Raw genomic sequence first — 20,659 nt, forward strand, 5'->3', positions numbered from 1 at the left:
TTAGAATCAGTGTGACAACACAAAGCTTTTACTCACATTTTTGTGCTTAAGAGGAAGCTCATCTACAGGACAGCTTTCTAACAGAGGAATGGCTAGGTAGATCAAACCTTAGCAGTTTTGTAAACTATCCAATTGTTATTTGGTTTTGAGTGTGTGTGTGTGTGTGTGTGTGTGTGTGTATGTACATATATATCTCCTGACTTCTCAGATAAATTTAAATTCCTGAGGAATGGGTGTTTTAGTGATTCTTTGTATCCTCCAAGTCTAGTGTCATATGACTTTCTTCTAAGAGATTCTGAGTGAATGTTGGGTATACTATCGTTTTCATTAATTAGCCTTTTATCATCAATTAGCTAAAATGCGAGAAAGAAGGGGAAACATGGTGTGTAGTGTGACCCAGGCAGGTCCCATCCCTCTGAGCCTTTGTAGACACTGTGTTAGTTTTCTTTTCTCCCTTTTTTTTCTTTTTGAAATAGGGTCTTGCTTTGTCACCCAGTGTGTGATCATGGCTCAAGCAATCCTGCCTCAGTGTCCCAAGTAGCTGCGACTACAGGAGCGAACTGCCACATCTGGCTTATTTATTAATTAACTAATTAATTAATTTAATTATTTGTAGAGAAAGGGACTCACTATGCTGCCCAGGCTGGTTTCAAACTCCTGGCCTCAAGTGATCTTCCCGCCTCCACCTCCTAAAGTGCTTGGATTACAGGCGTGAGCCACCGCACCCGGCCCTGTGTTAGGTTTTTTTTTTGTCATGTGTCTCTTTTTTCCACCTCCTTCCTTCCTCCTTTCCCTCCCTGCTAATAAACAATAATTTCATATGCCTTTTGAGTCATTTGAGAAATTGTTTTGTTCTACCTTCCGGGAATATGTTAATAATGAGTAAAATAAAAATGGGCAGGAATTTGATGTAAAATCCGAAGGCAGATTTGTGTTTGTATATCTCATCTTCTCTCCTCTGCGGCATTTACAGGAAGCAGCAGGGCTGCGTGGGTGATGGATGTTGCTGTCTGTGACCGTCTGCCGCCCATTCCTCTTCTTTGAATCACCAGCCTATGGGCTGTTCACCATGCAGCTGATGTTCACCAGCTCTGTAGCTTCCATCTCCCCAAAGTGGCACGGACACAGAGCCTTGCTCATACACAGTGATGGGAATCTGGTGCAGTAGAAAACAAAATTTTCTTATTTTTCTCCCACCCCAAACCCTGGCAATACTGTTTTCACAGGTAGAGATGGTGAAGAACGCAGACTCATAGCAAGACACCCATGATCACCAGTCACCTGTGTGTCTGTGATGTCGAGGCTGACAATTAGATATGATTACAGATATGTGAAAAAAGGACAGTTTTTTTTATTGTAGTACTGGTAACAAGAATTGCTTTTTGAATTTTTTAATTGGGATCTCCTGTTTTTCCCCCCTCCAAGTCCTTCCTGCTTTTTCTTTGCTTTTAAGGATACAGAAGGATGATCACTTTTATTGGAAAAACCTGTTGAGAAGCTATGCTTGCGAGACATTAGCAATCCTCATGCTTGTGAGTTCCGGAACATTATACAGGCTGGGCATGGTGGCTCATACCTGTCATCCCAGTACTTCGGGATGCTATGGCAGGAGGATCTCTTCAGCCTAGGAGTTCAAGACCAGCCTGGGCAACATAGGGAGACCTCAGCTCTACAAAAAAAAAAAAAAAAAAAAAAAAAAAAAACCAGATGTGATGGTGCACACCTGTGGTCCACTAGGGATGTGGGAGGATTGCTTGAGCCCAGGAGGTTGAGGCTGCAGTGAGTTGTGATCGTGCCACTGCACTCCAGCCTAGGCAACAGAGAGAGACCCCTGTTTCCAAACAAACAAACAAACAAAAAAACCAGAACAACAGGACACAACAGTTAACTCAGAATTTGCCAAATATTTGATACATGTTACCTCCATAAATCCGCATGACAGTGACACAAAAATGGGTGTCCTTATTCATGCTGTTTTACAGATTAGGAAGCTGGGGCTTACAGCAGTTAAAAGAGTAAGTGACAGCTAGGTTGGAACCTTGTCTGTCTGAAGCTCACTGCACACTAGTTTGATGTGGTCTGGTCCCCCGACTCCAGCCTTTTGACTAATGCTGCCAGACCTTCTTGAGCCATCCTGTGGTCTTGGCTTGTTGACTCCAAACCCCTCAACCCCACCCCAGCACCTTGCTGACCCATGATGCTTTACTGTATTCTGCCCACCTGGTCTTCAGTTCCAAGCATGGCACTGACCATCCGCCCTGAGCAGTTAATAAAACAACATTTGGCTGCTGGCTTGCCACCTGCCTGGCACTGTGCCAGGTGCCTTGTGTAGCACCAAGTATAAATGGACACACTAGATACGTGCAAACCTAAAGACTGCTGTATCCTTAGAATGGAGTTCTGTTAACTTTGGCTTAGAGTAGGCAACATAATTATTCTGTTCTTGAGACTTCAGTCATTCTGGCTATTTCTAGTTTGGGTTGCATATTAAAATTGAGGCCATGTTTTATGATTAAATTTTCCATCTAAGGATTTTTTCTTTTTTAAAATAGCTTTGACCAGGCGCGGAGGCTCACGTCTGTAATCCCAGCACTTTGGGAGGCCGAGGCGAGTGGATCACGAGGTCAGGAGATCGAGACCATCCTGGCAACATGGTGAAATCCCGTCTCTACTAAAAATACAAAAAATTAGCCGGGCGTGGTGGTGGGCGCCTGTAGTCCCAGCTACTCGGGAGGCTGAGGCAGGAGAATGGCGTGAACCTGGGAGGCAGAGCTTGCAGTGAGCCGAGATCACGCCACTGCACTCCAGCTTGGGCGACAGAGCGAGACTCCGTCTCAAAAAAAAAAAATAGTTTTATTGAGGTATAATTTACATACCATAAAATTCAATCATTTTAAAAGTGTATAATTCAATGATTTTTAGTAAATTATAGAGTTGGACAATCATCACTACAGCCCAGTTTTAGAACAAGTTCCTTACCTAACAGCAATGCCTCATGCCCATTTATGGTTATTCTGGGGGCTTTATTTGCTCCCTCCTGGCCCCTGGCCCTGGACTTTTAAATAACTTCACAGGGAAGGGGCAGGATTCGCACTGTAGACCCTCTGGCTTTTCCTTGTTCCCTCTCCCTGTGGTATCATTTCCAGCTGGTGTGGGACATCATTGCTAATAGCCTGGATGTTGGTTCTTTAAAAAAAAATTTACTTTAAGTTCTGGGATACATGTGCAGGACGTGCAGCTTTGTTACATAGGTAAACGTGTGCTATGGTGGTTTGCTGCACCTATCCGTCACCTAGGTATGAAGCTCCCAATGCATTAGCTGTTTTTTCTGATGCTCTCCCTCTCCTCGCCACACTGACAGGCTCTGGTGTGTGTTGTTCCCCTCCCTGTGTCCCTGTGTTCTCATTGTTCACCTTCCACTTATGAATGATAATATGTAGTGTTTGGTTTTCTGTTCCTGTGTTAGTTAGCTAAGGATGATGGCTTTCAGCTTCACACATGACCTTGCAAAGGACGTGATCTCATTCCTTTTTATGGCTGCATAGCATTCCCTGGTGTATTTGTACCACATTTTCTTTAATGCATGTTGGTTCTCTCAACCTCTCACGATGTTCGATGCTGGCTCCTTCAGGTGAACTCAGACAAATGCAGCCTGTCACCTGGTGACTTCCCCCAGAGCCTCCTGCTGTGGGGCATCTATGGGAGCATGACACCCACCTCAGTCCCAACAGGATTTCTACCCAGCCTTTCTTTGGGTCCCCTTCACTTTGATGGGGAGGTTCTAGGGGAGCAAAAGCATACTGCCATGCCCTTAGCTACCTCTGGCATGTCCTTAGCTATCTCTGGCAGCCTTCTCTGGGCCCATGTTTGCCCGGACACCTCCCCACCTCCATGCCCATGCCCATGCCTACCTCTGCACTGGGGAAATGGTGGTCGCAGTGGTGCTGCTTCCAGGGATTCTCCTGGGTCAAGAGGCTGCACTGTCATCTTTCCAGTGTCTCTGGAGTGGCTTGCTGGTTGGTCCAGCTGTTATCAAATTGCTAGTGAGGTGTAAGTGCACCCTCCCACCTTACCCCAAGAGATGAGTCCGGGGTCAACATGTTAAGCTCCCTAGATCCCTCCTTTCTGCCCACTTTTTTTTTTTTTTTTTTGAGACGGAGTCTCGCTCTGTCGCCCAGGCTGGAGTGCAGTGGCGCGATCTCGGCTCACTGCAAGCTCCGCCTCCCGGGTTCACGCCATTCTCCTGCCTCAGCCTCCCGAGTAGCTGCGACTACAGGCGCCCGCTACCACGCCCGGCTAATTTTTTTTGTATTTTTAGTAGAGACGGGGTTTCACCGTGTTAGCCAGGATGGTCTCGATCTCCTGACCTCGTGATCCGCCCGCCTCGGCCTCCCAAAGTGCTGGGATTACAGGCGTGAGCCACCGCGCCCGGCCCACTTTTTTTTTTTTTTAATTTGCAAAAGATGTCAAAGCAGATCTGCCTCTTATGGATTCTAGTGTGAACTGAGATCCTTACTCCAGGAACTGGGCTCCTGGAACTGAGCCTTGTAGAATATAGACTGCTGTCGCCAAGTGCTTTGTCCACAGTAATCCCTCCTCCTTCTGTTTGGGTCCTTCGCATATCAGTGTTACAAGTCCGTGTTCAACCCTAGGTTTGCGGAAAATTGAGGCTCAGAGATGTTAAGGAGACTTGGCATGGCCACACAGTAGACATACACACAAACTCGTCTTACTCCTGACTTGGGAGGAGCAAGGAACAAAGAAGAAAGCAGCAACAATCTATTTGCCAACAGCAGGGAAAGAGATGAAAATGATGGTACAGTCCTATGATGTTTTATGCAATCATGAAAATTCACCTGTTTAAAAATATTTGAGTATCTGTAGCAGTTAGAAGTCGTGGACTAAAGGGAACTTAGAAGCATGCTGAGTAAAACATTAAGGACAGCATGAGCTGTGTACGATGCATGCATTGCACAGAGCTATGTGCATTACAGGAGCGCATACAAACAAGAGGAGAATGGGATGAAGGGAATGAAGGTAAAAAGTACTGTTGCTAAGTACAAATATAACACACACGAACGTGTCATTCACTGGGGAATATGACTGACTCAACCCTCTCCACCTTTAAACAATTTTAATAGCAAGAGCAATGCTTATAATATTCCAAAACTAGGAGCATATAAAAGTGTATAAAACATGATCTGATCCTATCCTAATTTTATGAAAAGGCACATATAAGTGTGTACACAAATATAATGAAAACTAGCCTATCATCTGGTTTACAGCTTTCAGCATTTCCCACATTTTCTTGAATGAATTTCCTTCTATGTTTTTTGAATAGAAAAGTAGCAAACTTTAATGGCAAAAGGGGTGTTAGTCTGGCAACTTCGCCCCCGAAACTGTAATTACTGTGTTGTAAGTTCCTTTTTTGTAAGGGACACCAGTCTCCCTGGACTGGTGTTTAATACAGTTTGAACTCTAATAACCAGCCACAATTCTGTGCCACCTTCAGGATTCCTGAGCTAACATTTTTTATTGGCTTCTTTAAAATAATTTTATATTTTGAAATAATTTCAGACTTACAGGACAGTTGCAAAGATAGTATAAGAATTCCAGTATGCCCTTCATCCAAATCCTTCAAATGTTAACATTTTACCGTATTTGCTTTACCATTCTCTCAAATTTTTTTCAGAACCATTTGAGAGTAAGTTGTAGACATGATACTCCTTTACTCCTAAGTATTTTAGAGTGTATATCCTAAAAACAATATTATCTTATATGGCCACAATTACCTAAATCAGTTAGTTAACAATGACATAGATTTTATTCAAATTTTTCTAGTTGTCCTGTTAATGTCCTTTAGGGCAAGAGAAAAATAAGTAAATAAATAAATCCACCTCCCCCTGGGGGCCAGGACTCAATTAAGATCTAGGTGCTAGATGTACTCATTCCTACTGGGGGAGGGGGTCACTCTTTCTAGGCTGTCTCAGAGGACAGCATTAATAAATACACATATGTATTCACACACACACAGACACATACACACCCTGTATTACTATCTGTATCTGTCTTCCTTTCTTCTTTGCTTTATTCTGTCTGTCCATCCTTCTATCCCTCCTAAAACCTTGAGTTCATACTGGTACCTCCAATACTAACCCAGCAACACAAGGTTCATTCTAGCCTTCCTTCTTTCCGTGTCTGTAACACTCTTCAACAGTTATAAACCTGGCTCCCCTTATTCAGAATAGAGTCACTTAAATCCTCAATCTTAGAACACACAGAAAGACATTTTTTTTTATTTTTTTATTTTTTTTTGAGATGGAGTCTTGCTCTGTCACCAGGCTGGAGTGCAGTGGCGCCATCTCGGCTCATTGCAACCTCCACCTCCCAGGTTCAAGTGATTCTCCTGCCTCAGCCTCCCAAGTAGCTGGGATTACAGGCATGCACCACCATGTCTGGCTAATTTTTGTATTTTTGTATTTTCACCATGTTGTCCAGGCTGGTCTCAAACTCCTGACCTCAAGTGATCCTCCCACCTTGGCTTCTCAACGTGCTAGGATTACAGGTGTGAGCCACCGTGCCTGGCCAGAAAGTCATTGCAGAATTGCTAACCATATCACTGTGGAAAGTGAAGATATGAACTAGAATTCAATGTTTGTTTACAGTTCATTTTTGACTTTAGCTTGAGGGTATATGGTCAAAATTCTGAATTCAAAAGTTACTCCAGTAAGTGTTCAACCCCCTTCAGTGTATTTATATAATTTACTTGAAAATAGGTTAATTTATTTCTGCTTACTTTCAATTTTGGGTATTTTCCTACTCCTTCTCGTTTAATTATCTATCTATCTGTCTATCTACCCATCCTTTTTATTTGGATATGTGAAACGTTAACGTGATTCTACATATATGCTATAACATAATTATACCAAAAGGTACACACTCAGGAAATTATCCTTCCCCTAAACTCCTCACCCTGCTCCCACCCCCACCCTTTAACCCTCATTACTACTCACCTCCTGGAAGTCATGGTACCAGCCAGGGTTCTCCAGAGAAACAGAACCAATAGGAGACTATACATGATTGATTATGGGAACTGGCTCACACTTATGGAGGCTGAGAGATCGTACACTATGCCACCTACAGCCTGGAGAACCAGGAAAGCCAATGATGTATTCAGAGTCGGAAGGCCTGAGAATGGGTGTAGCCTGGGGGTGGAGACCTATTAATAGATTTAGATTCCTAATCCATTTTGAATTTATTTCAGTATGTGGTCTAAAGTATAGATTTAATTTTCTCTTAATCTAAATGGCTAATTAGATATGCAAGTACTGTTTATTAAAAGGTAAATTTTGCCCTAGTGATTTGAGATGCTGCTTTGTTATATGCTAAATTTCCATATGTATTTGGGTCTATTTCTGGACTTTCTATTCCACTTCATTAGTTTATCCACTCATGCACCAGTACCACACTGTTTTAATTATGGAACCTTTATAGTATGTTCCAATGTCTGGTAGGGATAGTCCTTCCTTATAGAATTTCATTTTCAGTGTTTTCTTTTCCAGTGTTTAATGGTCATTCTTGCATGTTTGCTTTTCTATATAAATTTCAGTATTAATATCTCTAGCTACATAAAAATGCTTGCTGGAATGGATATTACATTTATAAAATAAGGATACCTGATATCATTATGATATTGATTCTTCCTATTTAAAAGCAAGGTGTGTTCTCACTTATTTGTAGGATCCAAAAATAAAATCAATTGAACTCATGGACAGAGAGAATAGAAAGATGTTTATGAGAGGCTGGGAAGGGGAGTGGGGATTGTGGGGGAGGTGAAGGTGGTTAATAGGTACCAAAAAACATAGAAAGAATGAATAAGGCCTACTATTTGATAGCACAATAGGACGACTATAGTCAATAATAACTTAATTGTATTTTGAAAATAACTTAAACAATGTAATTGGATTGCTTGTAACTCAAAGGATAAATGTTTGAGGGGACAGATGGATACCCCATTCTCCATGATGTGCTTATCTCACATTGCATGCCTGTATCAAAACATCTCATGTACCCCATAAATATTTACAATGGCTATCTACCCACAAAGATTTTTCAAATTTATAATAATAGAAAATAAAAATATAGTATGTCTCTCATTCGTTCGTGTCAACTTTTCTTTTAGAATTGTTTTAAAGTTTTTCTTATGTAGATTTTGCACATTTCTTAAGTTTATTGCTATACCTTCTTTGTTGCTATTGTGAATGAGGTTTTATCATAAAACTTTCTAATTGGTTATGGCTTACGTATATGAAGACTATTGATTTCTGTACATTAGCTTTATTATCCTGCTATCTTATTTGAATCTTTTGAGCTAGTTTTATCATTGATTCTCTAAGATTCTCCAGGTATTCTTGCATGTCATCTGCAAATAGCTGTAGTTTCACTTTTTTCAAATTTGTATGATTCTGCTTAGTTTATCTTATCTAGCTGTACTGTCTAAGATTATAGTACATGTTGAAGAGTAGTGGAGATAGTACAGATAGCTTTCAACAAATTACTCAGTGTTTCAGAAGGCTGATTTCCTATCCCACTTTCTCACTCCTTCTTGGCAACAGAACCCCAAACTCACTCAGTCAGCAGTGGATTCAGCTAAAGAACTGCAATCTAGATGTAACTTTACCTGGGTGTGATAATGAGACTAAATTTTGGTAAAAGAGAAATAAGTGGAATCATTATATGGTACTTTAGATCCTTCTCCTTCACCACTTTGCTACTACCTGGAATTGGGATGTAATGGCTGGACCTCTAGAGGGCTTTTTGGGCCGCAAGGTGACTTTGAGAATGGAAGCCATGCATCAGGATGGCTGCATTAGCAAGACAGAAAGAGCCTGTGTCCTTAATTATCAAGGAGCCCCATACCAAGCCAAGACTGCCTGCCACTGGACATTTTTACATGAGATAAAAAACAAACTTTTAACTTCTTTATGTTACTATTTCTTGGAGTTTCCAGTCACATGCAGCCAATCAAAATTCTAATGGAGTTTTGGTTTCTTCATCTGTAAAGTGATAGTATTTTACCTCACTGAGTTATCAGGATTAAATGAAATAGTTCATGTAAAAAAAGGCTGCATGGAGTAGGCACATTAAAAAAGTCTCCCATGATTTTGTGAGGTTTGAATGAGCTCTGTATTTGAGTGCCCTTTGCAAGTTGTCAACGGAAGGCCAACATTTTCATCTGTGCTTTGCACCTGTTCTCTTTCTTCTTTCTCAACTCTTCTATGATCAATTATCCTTTCATTTCTTGAATAGCTTACCTCTCTCTTTCAACTTGACTCTTCATGTTGATTTTAAACATTTGTGAGTTGTTCCCATTAAATCAAAACTGTCCCTTTTCCCCTCCAGCTATGATTTTGTCTTTCTCCTATTCTTCAAAGTCAAACTTTTCAAAATAATGTTTTCTTATCTGATGTATCGGACAGTGTTGGCTGTCCACCCAGACCTTTGAATCCCTGCTTTGTGTGTGTGCCTGCCCCCCTTCAGCGTGCTTTTGCTTCTAACACCCAGCACTATGGCTTCATGAGGACTGCCTTTGGGCTATGAGAACCACTCAGCTCCCACCTCCACCCTCCACAGATCCAGAAGGCCTTGGAATATATTCTAGGTAATTTCAGTACATTCCAGAAGTTCCTAGAATTTACTCAGGGTGACTCAGGGGCAATGCTTGAAAGCCACGCTCCCTCGCCTCAGGCTGGAACAACTGACACCCCAGAGATCCCCAGTGGGATCCAGGATCCGGCTGAAGCCACACTCTGCTGGCGTTTCCTGAGATTGCACCTTGGTTGGCCTCCTTCTCTTGTCTTCTTTGTTCTCCTTTCCCTCCCCTGACTGGCATTTTCTTGGGGCATTTTAATCAATCACTTGCACTTGAATGTCCCAGTCTGCATCTGAAAAACCTAACCCAAGACACCTAATCTCCATCTCCTCCCCTCTTATTCACTCTCCAGCCCAACACAATTTGGCTTCTGGGCACATCACTCCAGGGAAGCAGCTCTTTCAGACAGCCCCCAAAACACGATGTCACTGAATCCAGTGCACACAGTTTAGTTCTGTCTTCCTTGACTTCACAGCACCATTCAATGCCACAGATCCATGGTTCTTGAAGCCCAGGTGTTCCCTGATGACGTCCCTGGCTTTCCCCTACATTTCGTGGCCTTTCTTCAGCTTGTCCTCTTCTATCCAGCCATTGAAACGGAGTGAGTTCTTTAGGCTCAGTCCTCTTTTCCCAGGTGGTCTCACCCAATCTCAGAGCTTCATTGCTACATGAAGGTTACCCACACATGTCTGTTGTAGCACTTCCTCTATTTGCTAAACATCTTTGCTTGAATGTCTCAAAAGTACCTCCAAGCTAAATTCGTAATAACCCTGTGCACAGAAGCAAGCTTGGTCCTCTTGCACTCTGCTCTAATGTGGTGAGTGTAGCACTTCTCCATCTGGCTAGAACCTGGGAGTCATGCTGGACTTCCCCCTCACCCTCGTGCACGTAGCCAACCAAGCACCAACTCCTGTGTCTTGTGCCTTCTGAGTCTCTCTCGAGTGATTCACTTTTCTCTACCACCACCTCCACTCGTGCCTTCTGTCATTGATAACCACGTTGATGGTAAAAATAGCCTCTTCACTGGCCTTTCTGCATTCATTTCTATACTCCTCTAATTTTTTCCCCCATGACTGCCCGGCTGATCTTTCCAAAACATAAATTTAATTACATCTTAAAAAATAGCTTGCTGAGATATAATTCACATACCACACAATTCATCTATTTAAGGCATAAAATTCATGCTTTTTAATATATTCACAGAGTTGTGCAAACATCACCATAATCTAATTTTAAGATTATTTCCATCATCCCAAAAAGAAACCCTGTATTCGTTAGCAGTCACCTCCTGTTCCCCCACACCCCATTCCTGGGCAACCACGAATCTACTTTCTGTCTCTATGGATTTGCCTATTCTGGACATTTCACATAAATACAATCATATAATACATAGTCTTTTGTGACTAGATTCTTTCACTCACTATGTTTTCAAAGTTTATCTATGTTGTAACACGTATTAGTACTTCATTTTTTTTGGCTGAATAATATTTTATTGCATGGATATATCACATTTTGTTTATTCGTTAATCACTTGATGGACATTTGGGCTGTTTCTCCTTTTCAGCTGTTCTGAATAATGCTTCTGAGAGGTTCACATATAAGAGTTTTTGTTATTTTTTTTGAGATGGAGTCTTGCTCTGTTGCCCAGGCTAGAGTGCAGTGGCACTATCTCAGCTCACTGCAACCTCTGCCTCTGGGGTTCAAGAAATTCTTGTGCCTCAGCCTCTTGAGTAGCTGAGATTACAGGTATGTGCCACCACGCCTGGCTAATTTTTGTATTTTTAGTAGAGACGGGGTTTTACCATGTTGGCCAGACTGGTCTTGAACTCCTGACATCAAGGATCTGCCCACCTCAGCCTTCCAAAGTGCTGGGATTATAGGCATGAGCCACTGTGCCTGGCCTCACATATAAGAGTTTTTGAGCGTAGATGTGTTTTCATTTCTCTCAGATATATACTTAGCAATGGAATTACTTGACCATATGCTAATTATATTATATTCTTTTACCAGCTTTTCAATGGCATTTCATGGCTGTTATGATGAATTCAGTCTCCTTTTTCTTGGTGCCCAAGTTTCCATATGGTCTGACCCTCACCTGCCTTGCTGCTGGTGTGGTCCTTGGATAGACTGTGCCATTTTTTTTGTTGATGTCTGTGTCATATTTTGGCTGGAACAATCTCAAATATTAATCTAAATCAACCTTAATCATTTACTGATTTCTATTTCTATGATATATCTATCATATATTACATGATTAGTCCAATCTTACTGTCAGACTGTGATATGGTTTGTTTGTGTCCCCACCCAAATCTCAACTTGAATTGTATCTCCCAGAATTCCCAAGTGTTGTGGCAGTGACCCAGGGGGAGGTAATTGAATCATGGGGGCCAGTCTTTCTCATCCTATTCTTGTGATAGTGAGTAAGTCTCATGAGATCTGATGGATTTATCAGGGGTTTCTGCTTTTGCTGCTTCTTCATTTTTCTCTTGCCGCCGCCATGTAAGAAGTCACCTCCTGCCATGATTTTGAGGCCTCCCCAGCTATGTGGAACTGTAGGTCCAAGTAAACTTCTTTTTCTTCCCAGTCTCAGGTACGTCTTTATCAGCAGCATGAAAACAGACTAATACAGTAAATTGGTACCAGTAGAGTGGGGTGTTGCTGAAAACATACCCGAAAATATGGAAGCCACTTTGGAATTGGGTAACAGGCAGAGGTTGGAACAGTTTGGAGGGCTCAGAAGAAGACAGGAAAATGTGGGAAAATTTGGAACTTCCTAGAGACTTGTTGAATGGCTTTGTCCAAAATGCTGATAGCAATATGGACAATAAGGTCCAGGCTGAGGTAGTCTCAGATGGAGATGAGGAACTTGTTGGGAACTGGAGTATATGTGACTCTTGTTATGTTTTAGCAAAAAGACTGGTGGCATTTTGCTCCTGCCCTAGAGATTTGTGGAACTTTGAACTTGTGAAAGATGATTTAGGGTATCTGGTGGAAGAAATTTCTAAGCAGCAAAGCATGCAAGAGGTGACTTGGGTTCTATTAAAGGCATTCAATTTTATTAGGGAAGCAGAGGAAAACTTGCAGCCTGACTATGGAATAGAAAAGAAAATTCCATTTTCTAGGGAGGAATTCAAGCCAGCTGCAGAAATTTGCATAAGTAGCAAGGAGCCTAATGTTAATCCCCAAGACCATGGGGAAAATATCTCCAGGCCATGTCAGAGACCTTTGAGACAGCCCCTCCATTCACAGGCCCAGAGGCCCAAGAGGAAAAAGTGGTTTCGTGGGCCAGGCCCAGGGTCCTCGTGCTGTGTGCAGCCTAGGGACTTGGTGCTCTGTGTCCCAGCTGCTCCAGCCATGGCTGTAAGGGGCCTATGTACAGCTCAGTTAGCAGCTTCCATGTGGTGTTGAGCCTGAGAGTGCACAGGAATCAAGAATTGAGGTTTGGGAACCTCCACCTAGATTTCAGAGGATGTATAGAAATGCCTGGATGCCCAGGCAAAAGTTTGCTGCAGATGTGGGGCCCTCATGGAGAATCTCTGCTAGGACAGTGCGGAAGGGAAATGTGGGGTTGCAGCCCCCACACAGAGTCCCTACTGGGGCACTGCTTAGTGGAGCTGTGAGAAGAGGGCCACATTCTCCAGACCCCAGAATTGTAGATCCACTGACAGCTTGCACCGTCCACCTGGAAAAGCTGCAGACACTCAACACCAGCTTGTGAAAGCAGCTGGGAGGGAGGCTATACCCTGCAAAGCCACAGGGACGGAGCTGCCCAAGACCATGGGAACCCACCTCTTGTATCAGTGTGACCTGGATGTGAGACCTAGAGTCAAAGGAGATCATTTTGGAGCTTTAAAATTTGACTGCCCCGCTGGATTTCAGACTTGCATGTGCCCTGTAACCCCCTCGTTTTGGCCAATTTCTCTCATTTGGAATGGCTGTATTTACCCAATACCTGTACCCCCACTGTATCCAGGAAGTAACTAGCTTACTTTTGATTTTACAGGCTCATAGGTGGAAGGGACTTGCCTTGTCTCAGGTGAGACTTTGGACTGTGGACTTTTGGGTTAATGCTGAAATGAGTTAAGACTTTGGGGGACTGCTGAGAAGGCATGATTGCTTTTGAAATGTGACAACATGAGATTTGGAGGGGCCATGGGTGGAATGACATGGTTTGGCTGTGTCCCCACCCAAATCTCAACTTGAATTATATCTCCTAGAATTCCCACGTGTTGCAGGAAGGACCCAGGGGGAGGTAATTTAATCATGGGGGCCAGTCTTTCCCATGCTATTCTCGTGATAGTGAATAAGTCTCATGAGATCTGGTGGGTTTACCAGGGGTTTCCACTTTTGCTTCTTCATTTTCTCTTATCATGTAAGAAGTGCCTTTCACCTCTTGTCATGATTTTTGAGCCCTCCCCAGCCACGTGGAACTGCAAGTCCAATTAAACCTCTGTTTCTTCCGGGTCGGGTGTATGTCTTTATCAGCAGCATGAAAACGGACTAATACAGACAGATTTCTATTTCCTCTTTTTGCTCCAGGACTTTGGGCCACAGTGGGCTTTTTTTCATCCCCTGTCTTCACTAAACTGTAGGTCTGGAAAGTTCTCTCTGGGCGTTAAAATTTTTTCAGTTAAAATATGACATAGATATCAACAAAGAAATGGCACAGCGTATCCAAAGACCATACCAGCAACTGAATAAAATTTCACTGGTGGCAGGTAACTTCTCAACAGTGGATGAGGTCAGGAGGCTTATTGGAAAGTGAACTCACCAGGGATGAGAATGTTGTTTCTCATAGAGCAAGGAACCCCAAGGTCTGCCACCAAACTAAATTACTCTAGGGTAAAATGATGTGTATTTCTTAGGGTCAGAAGCTCATAGCTTGGTTTTGTGACTGGACACCTCCACTGGCTTCCTGTCTAATCCCTGCATGTGCCTCAGAGGGATTAGAATATAAAGTGAGTGTATTTAATTAGAATATAAAGTGAGTGTCTCCTCCCTTCCCCTAAACTATGAAACAAGAACATTTTACAAAGAGGATGCTTCTTTGTAATTCCCCCAGTGGGTTTTAAGGAATAAGGAGATAAACAGCTGCACTGAGAGCAAAGTTCTTGCTGCCTTCTGAACGCTGAGGCTTCCTTCTTGCAGTTCTCTAAACTCCAGGACAGGAAATTTCTGCACGATAGGCTGTGGAGCAATAATGCTAACTCCTAAAGGAGCCCCTGGGTCATCCTCAAGATCTCTTGCAGACCAGAGGAAACTTTCTAGACTCTGGGAATAGCTTGAGTCTTGTCTCGGAGCTGCTTCACAAGGCCAGATACACATTCTGTGGGGCCGCTGTGCCCAAGCACCATGGTCACTAAGGAGTAAGTCTCCTCATCGCATCACACGTGGGCCTCTGAGTCAGTCTGTTTTCACGCTGCTGATAAAGACATACCTGTGCTGGGCGCAGTGGCTCACACCTGTAATGCCAGCACTTGGGAGGCCAAGGCGGGCAGATCACCTGAGGCCGGGAGTTCGAGACCAGCCTGACCAACGTGGAGAAACCCCATCTCTACTAAACATACAAAATTAGCCGGGCATGGTGGCATATGCCTGTAATCCCAGCTACTCAGGAGGCTGAGGTAGGAGACTCACTTGAACCTGGGAGGCAGAGGTTGTAGTGAGCTGAGATTGCGCCATTGTACTCCAGCCTGGGCAACAAGAGTGAAACTCTGTCAAAAAATAAATAAATAAATAAATAAATAAATAAAGATATACTCAGGACTGGGTAATTTATAAAGAAAAAGAGGTTTAATGGACTGACAGTTCCACATGGCTGGGGAGGCCTCACAATCATGATGGAAGGTGAAAGGCACGTCTTACATGGTGGCAGGTAAGAGAGGCTGAGAGCCAAGTGATGGGAAACCCCTTATAAAACCATCAGATCTCATGAGATTTATTCATTACCATGAGAGCAGTATGGGGGAAACCACCCCCATGATTCAATTATCTCCCACTGGGTCCTTCCCACAACATGAAGGAATTATGGGAGCTACAATTCAGGATGAGATTTGGGTGGGGACACAGCCAAACTATAGCAGCATCTGAGGGCTAATCTCCTCCCATTCCTTCTCCTTCCGCTGTTTCAAGCTTGCTCTTAATTTTCCCCTATCTGTCTCAGTCTGGGGTCATCAGAGGCAGACCTTAAGATGAGGGTGTGTGGGTGGCAGGTGGAGGATGCACTCCCAGGTCCCCAGGAGGGCATGGTAGGAGCAGCAGAACACCGGGAGGCCAAGTGTGAGAGTGGTTCTCCCATGTCCACAGAAGGAAGCTCCCACTGAATCCTGCAGGGGGCCGTGGAAGGGAAGAGATGCTCTAGCCAAGGCCCAGGAGTGGGCTGTTACATCCCTGTCCCCAACCATTGTGGGTCAAGGGCCTGAGGGGGTTGGCAGCTCAGAGCTTCTCCATTTCCACTCCCTGCACCTGGGCCAAACCTGCCCCAGGAGCCCCGGCCTCTGAAGAAGAGCCACAGGTGCTGGCGTAAGCACAGGAAACAAAAGTACAGGAAAGAAGGTGGGAAACACAAAAACGGTAAAAAGGGACCCAAGGGGAGGAGCACGGACAATGTCCCCTTACCCTGCTAGGGTGTGCATTACAAGTAAAGGTCAAGGCCAAAGACTTCATGTGCATTCCCCGCACACTGCTGAAGCATGCTTGAATTCTCGTTCTTTCGTTCCACTGCCAGCTCCCACGGGCAGATTCAGCTCCTTTGTGTAGGAGCCATAGTCACAGCTTCAGAGGTCTCTTTCCCTCCCGACTGCTCCAGCTGCTCTCAGCTTTATCCTCTTCAAACACCACCTTCACTGTGTCATTTTCTTTTCAGAAATCTCCTATGGCTTTTCATTGCTTTAATGATACAGTTAGAAATCCTGGCCAGGTGTGGTGGCTCATGTATGTAATCTCAGCACTTTGGGAGGCTGAGGCAGGAGGATCCCTCAAGGCCAGGAGTTCAAGACCACCCTTGGCAACATAGTGAGACCCCTGTTTCTACAAAAAAAAAAAAAAAAAAAATTAGTCAGACATGGTGGCACATGCCTGCAGTCCCAGCTACATGGGAGGCTAAGGTGGAAGGATTGCCTGAGCCTCAGAGGTTGAGGCTGCAGTGAGCCATAATCTTGCCACTGTGCTCCAGTCTGAACAACAAAACAAGACTGTGTCATATGAAAAAAAAGAACTCCTTTACTTAATATTTTAGGCCCCTGAAAATCTACCCTCAACTTACCTTTCTAGTCATAGAGTCCTCTTTTTAATTGTGAGAACTCTCATCCCTGGTGAGATTTATGAGTGAGGGACTTAGAGCCTGGGGTCATCATAGGTGTGAATTCTACTCTAGAATCAACCACCGTGTGACATGAATGCATTACCTCTCTCTCCTAGGCTGAGTGTCCTGAGCTATACATGAGAGCTGTGAGATGGTTGTGAGGATTCCATTGGGTGCAGCATTAAAGGGGCTTGGAAAAATGTCTGAAGATGCCAATGCTAGAGAAATGGTGGTTGAATCTGAATCTAGGCAGCTTCTGTAGGCATAACTCATGCTCTTTCTGGTCTGAATTCTTTGCTTGCTGGGCTTTGTATCTTGAGACCTCTCTTTCTTCCCACTGGTCAGAATCCTGCACATCCTTCAAGGCTGGGCTGAAAATTTCCCTCCTCTGTGCCGACTTTTCTGACTACCTGAATCCTCAGTGATTAGTCCCACTTCTCAATTCTTACTGTCTTCTGTTATGTCTTTGATAATTTCTTCCTCTCTCTCTGTCTCTTCTGGTTTCTCTTTTTTCGTATTAGTTCTATTAGTCAGATACTGGATCCACAGATTGGTCTTCTAGGTCTCTTATTTTTTTCTATTACCTTTTTTATCTCTTATTTTGAGATCTGTTTTTTGGGAAGTCATCTGGATTTTATTCTCCAACCTTGTAATGAATTTTCCTATTTTTGCAGTCATTAAAAAATTTCCAATAGCTCTTTTTTTTGGTATCTGATTTTTCCTCTTGATATAGCATCTTATTTTTGTTTCATGGGTCTAATTTCTAATTAGAGGATTTTATTTTGTGTTCTATAGCTTAACTTATCTTTGTTTTGGTTGGAGTCATTTAAAAAACTTGTCTCTATTCTGAAATAACTGCACAGTCTTCATCCTTGTTCATTTAAGTCGAAGTGGAAGGCAATGAAAAACCATGCATGTGAACAAGATCTGTCAGGTAGATGGTTTTGCGTCTGGGAGATTGAGGACATCCTAAATGCCAGAATGCAGAGATGTTTCCAGTGGGGCTATCAATTTGTTTCAAGGAGGACCCTTTGATGCTTAGACTGGGGAGTAAGGTGGGGTAGGCCAGGGAGATGTCTGGTTTCTAGTGTGCTGGGAGAGTGCAGTGGGACAGGGCAGCCCATGTCCACACCTTCATTTCACTGCCTTCATTATTCTGTTTCTGAGTGCTGAAACCTATCAGAGTCTGGCAAGGTAGATGGGCGTATCGCCTCCCATAAAGACTCTAGGCCATGGTTCCTCTGATCTACTTCATCTGTTTTCATCCATCTTCTAGTCATTTGTTGAATTTCTATTCAGTGACAGCCCTTCTTTTACTTTCTTTATCGTTGTGCATTAAATCCTTTTAAATTGTCTTGCTGTCATTTTAAAGAGAACCCAGCTGAAGATGGAGTTAAACAGCCTTCCATTTAGAGCTGGAATTCCCCTGTTCTATCCTATTTAATGAGCCATTCAAATCAAGATAGTTTTCTGTTGATGGGACTGGCTTTTCAAAAAGGCACAACTAGATTATAATCCAGAATGGGGAGGAAATAATGCCTTATTTTTTGTTTTGTGGAGGCTAGCCCAGTATCTTTTATTTGATAGGTGCTCAATTAATGTCTATCAATTGAGTTTGCTTTAACATTTAAGCTCTACCATTTTTTTTGTTTCACATTTTTGTCTGCTCTCACAAATGTGATTTCTCTTAGAACAGACTCAAACATCTGGAGAGCCATTTGTATCTCCATTTTTATGGCCTTTTATATTTTCAGTCTTGACTATACACTTCTACAGGATTTGAAAGAAATGAGAAAATACAGTAAGCACCCTATGTGGAGAGATTCATATTCCATAACTTGTCTTCAAAGTTATAGTCCTCTTGACTCACTTTACTTGCATGTAAAAACATAACTTGGGCATTTTATTATCCCTTATTGCTTGCTTCTCATTTTGTTGCTGTTCAATAGGGAAAGTAGGTTGTTTCCTATTGTAATTTCCAGAGTTCTTTGAGTTAAGGGGTGATTTTTCCTCCCTTCCCCATGGCTGTGAACACGTGGATGTGCACACTTGCACGTGTCCCTCACCCCCGTGCATATCCCAGTATACTCTGGACATTTTTCTCTTCAAAAGAAAACCAAGTTTCTGATTTCAGGTCATCCAAATAGATCCATCAAGCAGAGCAGCGTGACATGGTTCTTAAGTCCCATAGGTCACGTTTTTGGTAAATAGCTGTGTCCTGTAACTGTCATTCCCGTCATGTCCAGCTTACTCACCAGTGAATGCATGACATTTTCTTGGCCTTGGAATGCTCCATCTCAATTAAAACTAGAGGAAAAAAAAGCCATTCTTCATACTGTAAATATGAGAAGAGTACCTCATGGAGACTTTTCTCATCAAACTGTAGAGGAAGAGCCTGCCCTGCTGGGGCCTCTTGGGAGACATACCTGGTTCAGGATGGAACCAGCTCAGGAGGACTGGAAGAGTCCTTTTAGTTTGTATTGTGTATTGAGAAAATTTATCGTAACATCTTTTCCTTTTGTACTGCCGTAGTCAATAAAACTATATAATTAATTAATTCACACCTATTCAACACATGTTTTGCACAGAGTAAAATTTAGCAAAATACGCAATACAATAAACATAGAATTAGACAACATAATAGAAGGGATATATATATATATATATATTCCTTCTACAAATATAAATTGTAATATATATTTAAATTGTTATATATATATATATATTTAGGGCTAAGAAAGACATGACTTTGAATAGTAACCCAGTACCATTTTCTTTCTATCTATCTATCTATCTATCTATCTATCTATCTATCTATCTATCTATCATCTATTTATCATCTATTCTATCATTGTGATAAATATACATAACATAAAGTTTACCATTTTAACCTTTTTTTGAGTGTACAATTTAGTGGCAGTAAATACATTCTCAATGTTATGCAATCATTGCCACTATCCGTTTCAAGAACTTTGGCATCACCCCAAACTGAAACTCCACACCCGTTAAACACTAACTCACCATTCCTCCCTCCCCACAGCTCCTAGTAGCCTCTATTCTACTTCTCATCTCCATTAATTTGCCTATTCTAGGTACCTCAGTGGAATAATGCAATATTTGTCCTTTTGTGTTTGGCTTATTTCGTTTAGCATACACACTTTGAAGGTTTATCCATGTTGTAGCTTACATCAGAATTTCATTCCTTTTTAAGGCCTAAAAATAATACATTTTCTGGGTGCTGTGGCTCATACCTATATTCCCAATACTTTGGGAGGCCGAGGCAGGAGGATCACTTGAGCCCAAGAGTTTGAGATCAGCCTGGCAACATAGAGAGATCCCATCTCTACAAAAAAGTTTTGAAAGTTAGCCAGGCATAGTGGTGTGTTCCTGTGGTCCCAGTTATTCGGGAGGCTGAGGCAGGACGATCACTTGAGCCCGGGAAGTTGATGCTGCAGTAAGCCATGACTGTACCATTGCAGTCCCACCTGGGTGACAGAGCAAGACCCTGTCTCAAAAACAAAACAAAACAAAACAAAACATTGTATGTTTATCCCACATTTTGTATATTCATTCATCTTTCCATTGGTATTTGGGTTATTTCTACCTCTGGGTTATTGTGAATATGATGTTATGAACATTAGTGTACTAATATCTGTTGGAGTTTGTGCTTTCACTCTTAAGTATGTATTCAGAAGTGAAATTAC

This window comes from Pan paniscus, chromosome 13, assembly GCF_029289425.2.
Source record: "Pan paniscus chromosome 13, NHGRI_mPanPan1-v2.0_pri, whole genome shotgun sequence".
NCBI classification, from domain to species: Eukaryota; Metazoa; Chordata; class Mammalia; order Primates; family Hominidae; genus Pan; species Pan paniscus.